The sequence below is a fragment of the Arvicanthis niloticus genome, chromosome 17 (genome assembly GCF_011762505.2).
Source record: "Arvicanthis niloticus isolate mArvNil1 chromosome 17, mArvNil1.pat.X, whole genome shotgun sequence".
NCBI lineage: Eukaryota > Metazoa > Chordata > Mammalia > Rodentia > Muridae > Arvicanthis > Arvicanthis niloticus.
In genome coordinates, this window is record NC_047674.1 from 56,517,530 (window position 1) to 56,526,236 (window position 8,707).

At 47.1% G+C, this 8,707-nt stretch overlaps 1 protein-coding gene across 1 annotated transcript in view; it reads left to right on the top strand.

Moving 5' to 3' along the window:
- The window catches only part of Unc5cl (unc-5 family C-terminal like), a 36,678-nt gene extending 27,992 nt beyond the window's left edge, over nucleotides 1–8,686 (top strand). The window contains exons 9-10 of the transcript XR_013104724.1: nucleotides 6,618–6,784; nucleotides 7,338–8,686. The gene's annotated coding sequence lies outside the window, so the exon portion shown is untranslated. The remainder of the gene's footprint in view (nucleotides 1–6,617; nucleotides 6,785–7,337) is intronic.
- The last annotated feature ends 21 nt before the right edge of the window (nucleotides 8,687–8,707 follow it).

An 8,707-nucleotide genomic window follows, 5' to 3' on the forward strand; every position in this document is an offset into this window, starting at 1 on the left:
CACACACACTGTGCATACACCACAGGAACATGTATGCGTATACACTACATACACATACATGGAAAAAAAAAAGTCAAGGTCTTTCCAAGGCTATCACATGTCCTTCCTGTCACGCCAGGCAGTGTTCAGGGCATTCTTGAATAGTATGTTGTTTTGTCTAAACTGCTCTATTGCTGGATTAAACGGTTAACAACCAAGTGTTTAAGCAGTTACCAATGTTGTCCAGACTTCCTGGTCTTGGCAAGAACAGCCATGTGCATGTTCACATTCTTGGATGCTCCTGGCAAGAACTATGTTCACACTCCTGGGTGCTCGCAGGGTCTTTGAGTGGTAGCTTAGGAGAAGTTTTGATCTGATCCTTGCACCATCCCCACCCTGGGCAGCATGGTACTGTCCTCGAATGCCTTCCAGCCTGGCTTTGCCATGAACTCCGGATGACTGTATGTATGCCCCGGCAGGTGCCTCCAGAAGAAACTCGTTTCATCAATATTAAATATTTGTTTTAGCAAAAACCTCTCTCACAGTTATCCTAGTCAGCTCTTACTTAAGGCTTCTGTACCTTCAGCCTCTGGGTTCTGAAAATGATGATGACATTGAGACGCAGGAGCCCCTGTGACTCGCTCCAAACATCGGTGCCTGTGTACACAGGAGCGCGCGAATGCTTTTCTAGCACGCGAATGCTAAGTTTTCTTGCCTTAGCCTGGATTGTCAGATATTCCGGAAGTATCTTTTTGTGGTTGCTGTTTTGTTGTTGTTCTTGAGACAGGGTTTCTTTGTAGTCCTGGTTATCCTGAAACTCACTTTGTAGACCAGGCTGGCCTGGAACTCAGATCCTCCTGCCTCTAGCCTCTGCCTTCAGAGAGCTGGGATTAAAGGTGTGCGCCACCACCAGCCTATTGCTTTCTTTTTGTTTAAAACGGTAACATTACTAAGCAAGTGTATGTTCCTTATTAATTTTCCATGAGAAAAATTCACTTGATGATGTAAATATGGCATTTAGAAAGGCGTCTTCACAAGTTGCCTTCTTCTGGTGGTTTTTATTTATTTATTTATTTTTATCAACTAACTTATTTATTCACTTTACATCCCGATCACTGCAGCCCCCTCCTCCCAATGCCCCCTCATACAGCCCCTCTCCTCAGCCCCCCCTTTTCCTCTGAGAAGGGGGAGCCCCCACCACCAACCCACCCTGGCACATCAAGTCACTGCAGGACTAGGCACATCCTCTCCCACTGAGGTCAGACGAGATGGCTCAGTCAGGGGAACAGGATCCACAGGGAGATAACAGGGAAGCCCCCGCTCCAGTTGTTGGGGGACCCACATGAAAACCAAGCTGCACATCTGCTACACATGTTGGGAGGTGTTGGTCCAGCCTACACTTGCTCTTTGGTTGGTGGTTCAGTCTCAGGGAGACCACTCCCCCACCCCAAGAGTTCAGGTTAGTTGACTCTGTTTTCCTGTGGAGTCCCTGTCCTCTTCAGACCCTTCAATTCTTCCCCCCTGCGTTTTTTTTTTTTTCTTTTTCTTGATAGCATCAGTCGGTGTAGTGCTTTTCTTCGTGAAGACAGTAGATTTAACCACACTGATAATTCATCACCAACTCACTTCTTTAAGAGAGTCGAGAGTGCCAACTGTGTAAGTCTTGTCTTTCATGAATGACTATTCCTGGCTCTTTGCTCTGATACTGGACACACACAGGTGTTTTGTAAATGTGGTGAGCTGAGAGAACGCAAACCACAATGTCCCTCAAGTGTGAAAAGTGTTCTCCATATAGATAGTTTTCTCTACAATCACCTAGCTGACCTGAAGCTGCTACTGCCTGGCAAGGAGACAGGGGTGAAATTGCATAGTGCCAGCCTGGGAAAGACCAACATTTGAAACAGGGTTTCTACTCGCAGCTTGCTTTCACACCATTCTGAAGTTTAAAAGCCATAATGGTAACGAATCATTGTGAGCAGGGCCCTCGGCTAATGGCCTCTGTAGATGTAACCACTATTGTATTGCTTCACCAGGAACTACAGGGGGCTTCCACTCACTCTCTCTGGCCCTGTAATTTCAATAGGTTGTTTCTATACACATTGTTTTTTTCCAGCTTCTTATTTTGAAAAAAATTACAGACTTCAAGAAGTTGCCAAAACAGAACAGAGGGCTCCTCTGCACTTGCCATTCACCTCAAGGGTGGCATCTGACTAACTCGTGCATTATCGAAACCATAAAGGGTACATGGGCACAGTACAATTAACAAGACACGTGTCCTCAGATCCCCAGCCTCTCAAGAACAGCCTTTTCTTTGTCTCTCAGGTCTATGTCTGAAGAGACAGACAGCCATGAACGGAAGCTATTGAGGGCTGGGGTGAACGGCTCAACTGATCAGGATCTTGCAGAGGACTTGGGTTCAGTTCCCAGCATCCATATTTGTAAGCTCAAGACTGCCTTGTGACTCTAGCTTAGGGGAGCGGGCCTGCATGGATGCTGCACCGAAACGCACAAATCTACACAAAGACACAGGATTAAAAGTAAAAAGAAAACAAAACAAAAAACCCAAACAAAAGATCTTAAAAGGAAAATATTTGAAAAAAAAAAAAAGATCACAGCTGGGAAAAAAAGATCATGATAAAGCAGAAAACGCAGACATGGAGGAGGAAAGGGGCGGACAGAAATGAAGTGTGTGACCTCACACGTGAACACCTATCACAGCAAAGCTTGGAGTGTGTGACCTCACACGTGAACACCTATCACAGCAAAGCTTGAAGTGTGTGACCTCACACGTGAACACCTATCACAGCAAAGCTTGGAGTGTGTGACCTCACACGTGAACACCTATCACAGCAAAGCTTGGAGTGTGTGACCTCACACGTGAACACCTATCACAGCAAAGCTTGAAGTGTGTGACCTCACACGTGAACACCTATCACAGCAAAGCTTGAAGTGTGTGACCTCACACGTGAACACCTATCACAGCAAAGCTTGAAGTGTGTGACCTCACACGTGAACACCTATCACAGCAAAGCTTGAAGTGTGTGACCTCACACGTGAACACCTATCACAGCAAAGCTTGAAGTGTGTGACCTCACACGTGAACACCTATCACAGCAAAGCTTGAAGTGTGTGACCTCACACGTGAACACCTATCACAGCAAAGCTTGAAGTGTGTGACCTCACACGTGAACACCTATCACAGCAAAGCTTGGAGTGTGTGACCTCACACGTGAACACCTATCACAGCAAAGCTTGGAGTGTGTGACCTCACACGTGAACACCTATCACAGCAAAGCTTGAAGTGTGTGACCTCACACGTGAACACCTATCACAGCAAAGCTTGAAGTGTGTGACCTCACACGTGAACACCTATCACAGCAAAGCTTGAAGTGTGTGACCTCACACGTGAACACCTATCACAGCAAAGCTTGGAGTGTGTGACCTCACACGTGAACACCTATCACAGCAAAGCTTGGAGTGTGTGACCTCACACGTGAACACCTATCACAGCAAAGCTTGAAGTGTGTGACCTCACACGTGAACACCTATCACAGCAAAGCTCGTTGTTTTACTATTATATTTTGTATTATTAGCCCACGCTAGTTCAAAGATTTATGTTATCGTCTTAAAAACTACGTGTATGTATTTGTGTCTGCGTTATGCAGATATCACAGCAGTGTCTGTGGAGCCCAGAAGAGGGCGTCAGATCCCCTGAAGCTGGAGTTGCAGGCAGGTGTGACTACTGACTTGGGCGCTGGGAATCTAACGCTTGTCCTCTGCAGGGGGCAGTATGGGTTCTTAACTGTTCAGCCCTCTCTCTAGACCACCTGCGACAGTTTTAGAAAGGGAGAAAATGATCGCGAAGAAGGTGTTCAAATAATCCACACGGTCACAACCACCCACCCCATAATTATTCCCTAAACAATACATGTAAGAAGTATTTTTATAGCATTTTCACAACACTAGGCATTGTAAGTCATCCAAATATACATGCAAATATGCATGTATGTAACCATCGCATGACTTTACACAGAGGTTGAAAACGTCTGTGACCAGGTCTGCAGGAGTCTGGGAACTAGTTAGCCACAGGCAGAGAGCGAGATGTACACTCATTTTCTTAGTGTGTATCTTTATGTACAATTCTATGATATTTTTTCACATGTATAGATTTGTGTACCACAAAAACTAGTTTGCTTCCTAACAGTAAATAAGGACAGGCCAAATCTATTGTGGACTGGGAAGGCGTATGGCGACCAGGTTGGCTTCTTCACGGGGAGTCATGGACCTGGATGACTTTCTCTTTCTGAGCCTTTCCTGGAAGAAGATTTGGAGAGATGGTTCGGTGGTTAAGAGTGCTTACTGATCTATCGGAGGACCAGAACTTGCTCTGATTTCTGAGTCCACATTAGGTGGCTCATAAACACCTCTAACTCTAGCTCCAAGGAAGGGGTCTGCTGCCTTTTTCTGGCCTCTGTGGGTACCAGCATGTACACGTGCCCTTCCCCCAATACACACACATAAAAAACCATGGAGGCAACCTGGAGCACTCTGTGCTTCCAGGAGGACTGAGGAGACCGTCCTCCACAGGGCAAGTGTACCCACTGTCACCAGACTCCTGGGTCCAGGTCTTTTAACTTTATGATGAAGAGTTGTTGACTCAGTCTTTGAAACAATTAAGGCTCATAAGAAAGAAGGGGGTGGAGGGAGTAACAGAGTGTGTAGATGATGCATGGACCATGCCTGCCGGTTCATTTCCCTCCTCCCTCCCTAAGACATCAGCCTGGCTTACTTCCCAAGTCCCTGCTTCTGGGACACACATCTGTCTCAACCATTCACTCTGGACTGGTGCCTCGTTCTCTCCTCTGTCACTCCAGGGACTTTTGCCAAATCTCTCCTTTGCCCTGCATCCTGCCTTGTATCCTTTCCCCTCTTGGACCCTTACCTCATGATTTTGAAATCACAGCCAGTAAAATTGCCAATGGAAGGAAAGACACTGTGCCTACGATGCGGGCCCAGTGAGCAGAAATACTCTGTGCAAGCCACAATTTTCCTGTGAGGGGAACTTGTAAGTGTGATAATCTTCTTTTTTGGTGATAGGTTATTTCTCCACCTGTGAAACGAGCCAATTCAAGCCAGGTTAGATTATATTAAAAGCAGGTTTGTTGGGAAGCTGCTCTCAGGAGGGCGAGTTTACTGGCCCCAAGGAAGGAGGCCAGGGGAGTCACCATGGGGAGAGAAGAGGGAAGAGGAAGAAGATAGAGAGAAAGGATGCATGCTACAGAAAGAGAAGAGAGAAGCAAGAGGGGGAGGGGGAGGGGGAGGGAAGGGGAAGAGAACAAGCAAAATGTTTGGATTGTATAGGAAGGAGCCTCTGGGGGAAAGACAGCCCAAGTTCAAGGTTGAGGGCAGGGTATGCCAGATAGAAATTGTGGGATCCCGGGAGAACCTGGAGACCAGATCTGCTTTGATGTGTAAAATATGCACCTCAGTCCCTTGTCTGGGGTCCAAAACCAGTCAACTTGACTGTATTTAGAATCAGGATGGAAACAGGCCACTGGGTGTGCCAATTGAGGGTGTTTCCAGAAGGGAAGACCCACTCTGAGGGTGGGACCATTCCATGAACTGGGGTCCCAGACTGAATAAAATGGAGAGAATAAGCCGAGTAGCAGTCTCCACCCCTCTCTGCTTCCTGAGTGTGGGTGCACGGCCCTGTGTTCCTGTGGCTCTGACTTCTGTGGAAGTGCTCCCTCTACATCCCCCTGTGTTCCTGTGGCTCTGACTTCCGTGGAAGTGCTCCCTCTACATCCCGGCTACTGAGCCTGAAGCTCTTGTTCATCTGGCATCCATGAGAGTGGCTCTGCTGATCTCAGGGCCCTGGAAGGTGGGTGCAGCCAATGCGGCGAAGAGACAGGATCCTCAATGTTTTCTTTGCGGACTTGTAGCTTTTCTCTTCTCGGAGACTCACGGTTGGTTGAGTCTGGGATGGTCCCCATATATAAAAGGGCACTGTAAGCCTCTGCCTTGTTCAGGTCACAGAATCCTTACTAAGGATCTCATGTGATGGGGACTTGGACAATGAGTGGGATGGACTCCACAGCATATAAACACTCAGGGGCCACATCATCCATCCATGTAGGACAGTTACTCCACAGGCTTTTGTTGTTGTTGTTTTGTTGTTCTGCCCACTGCCAGACCCCATCCTCACCTCCAGTGATCTAAGTAGAGGAAGAGACAAATTCAGTCTCAGTTTGCATTTGGTGGCTACCTAGCTACATTTGTTTTTTGAATGTCTCAGAGTACTCCCAACCCACCTGCCTATAAGGCTCGATTGTCATTCAGAGGAAGGAGCAGAGACTTAAGGAGATTAAATGGATGGTTGGTAGTGAAGGGGCCTGGCCACTTAGGCTTTGATCCAGCTCTGACTCCAGTGTTAGTGCTCTTAAACTCACATAATTCCCATCGTAAAAGATTTAGGGTGCATAAGAGGAGAGTCAGGGATAATGTTGTCTTTTGACTTGGTCCTCTTCCTAAGAGACACTAGGATTTCTGGAGCTTTCTTTACCCATATTAAAGAGATGCGGGAATGATTCACACCACACTTCCTCAATTTTCCCTTCTGCTTCCTCTGTATACTCCAGGATCTCACTTAGTAATGGAATCGTGTGCTGGTGTATTTATGTCAACTTGACACACCCAGAAAGAGGGAGCCCCAGTTGAAGAATTGGCCTCATCAGATGTCTGATGGAGTCTTCTTGTAAACTGACAAAGGAGGCCCAAGCCCCGGAGTGATAGCATCCTCAGTCAGGTGAGCCTGGGCTTTGTAAGAAAGGTAGGTGAGCAGGCCAGCAAGCCAGCCAACAAACAGTGTTCCTGCATGGCTTCAGCGTCAACTCCTGCTTCCAGGTCTCTGCCGTACCCTTCCCCAACAGTGGACCTCTGAGCCAAATGAGCTCCTTCCTCCTCTGAATTGCTTTGGTCACGGTATTTATCACAGCAATAGAAAACAAACTAGAACTTTCCACAATGCTCGTAGATTTTGTTCAAAAAAAAAAAAAACAAAAAATCATTTATTTTCTGTGTGTCTGTGTGGTAGTGAGCGCTCGGCTCATGTGTCAAAACGCATGTATGGATGCTAGAGAACCATTTGCAGGAGCTGGTCCTATTTTTCTGTTGCATGGGTCCTGGGTGGTCCGAATGAGATTGGTTCCCATTTGAAGACTTAGTCACTAGGAAGTGGCATCATTTGAAGGGATTAGTAAGTGTGGCCTTGTTGGGGTGGGTGTGCCACTGGGGGGGGGGTGGGCTTTGAGCTTGCAGAAGCCCAAGCCAAGCCCAGTGTCTCTCTCTTCCCACCCCAGATGCAGAACTCTCAGCTCTTCTTATCCCTACACTTCACCAGCCTGCCTGCCACCATGCTTCCTGCCATGATGACCATAGACTAAACCTCTGAAACTGTAAGCCAGCCCCAGTTAAATGCTTGCCTTCCTAAGAGGTTCTTTCCTTATCATGATGTCTCTTCACAGCAGTAGAACGTTGACTAAGACAGGTCCTGAGGATCAAACTCAAGTTGTCAGCTTATCAGCAATCACCCGAGCCATTTGCCAGCCCAGCCTAGAATGGCTCAAGCTTTTAGTGCTGTGTAGTATTACACGATAAGACAGACCATCACTTATCGAACAAGCGAGTGGACATTTAGGTTGTGTTCTGCTCTTCACTGTGATGAATAAATTCTGTGGGCATCATTTTGCATGCACGTAAGCAGCGTTGCATGAAAAGCCTAGAAGTCAAGTTCCAGGGAGGTGTAAAGTTTTGAAAGTTACGTGTACTTTGCTGTCTGTGGAGTTTGTGCTAATTTACAGATCTACAAAACAGTTGTAGAGCTGAGAAAGGGTAAGATTTATCCTCGGGACATAGTTCTCGCATCTAGAGGGTTTAGGCTGCCAGGGTTTTATGTTCTCTAGTCTTTTCTCTCTGAGGAAACTCTCCAGATGTTTGTCTAGAAGTAGGGTAGGTGTAGGTGTTTTCTTCAAACAAATGATACGAGTCTGTCTATCTGCCACGACTCACACCCAGAGCATTGATGAACCCCAGGACCCTGGGCAGACTCGGAGACAAGCTGGTGGAGGAGGGAGGCTGCGGGCATCCCTGAAATATTCATGAGGGTATTAAACATTTACGGAGATTTCTCCAGTGCTGGGAATCGGGTTAAGCACTGTGTGAGGATCAGCAGCACCTCATCGAAGCCCGAAGCTAACTCTTGAGACAGCTACCTCACCAACCTCATGGAAATAGGGAGGTTGAGGGGGTTCCCCAAAGCTATAACATTAGCCATGGGCACTGTTGGGGGTCTGAGCCTTGGTGCCTGAGTCCACACTCTCAATCCTGACAACAGAGCACAGTTATAAGAGAGCAGAGAGGGCGCTTCCTGACTCCTTCCTTCTCTATGTTTGACCACTTCCACACAAGAGACTCTTTCAGTTGTGTTTTATAAAAAAAGAAAAGAGGACAGGATATGGATTGATAGAATCTCAGCACAATGAGGTGGGAGGGGCCTCTGTGGCCCCGTGAGGAGTCATCTCTTACCCCTGAGGTACCAGTCATATGACAAGTATAGTATGGAGTAGAGTTTATTTAGACCATGGGAAGGGGAGTTGAGGGGGCAAAGACAGAGAAAAGCAGAGAGAGAAAGAGAGAGAGAGACAGAGAGATAGAGAGAGAGTGAGAGCGA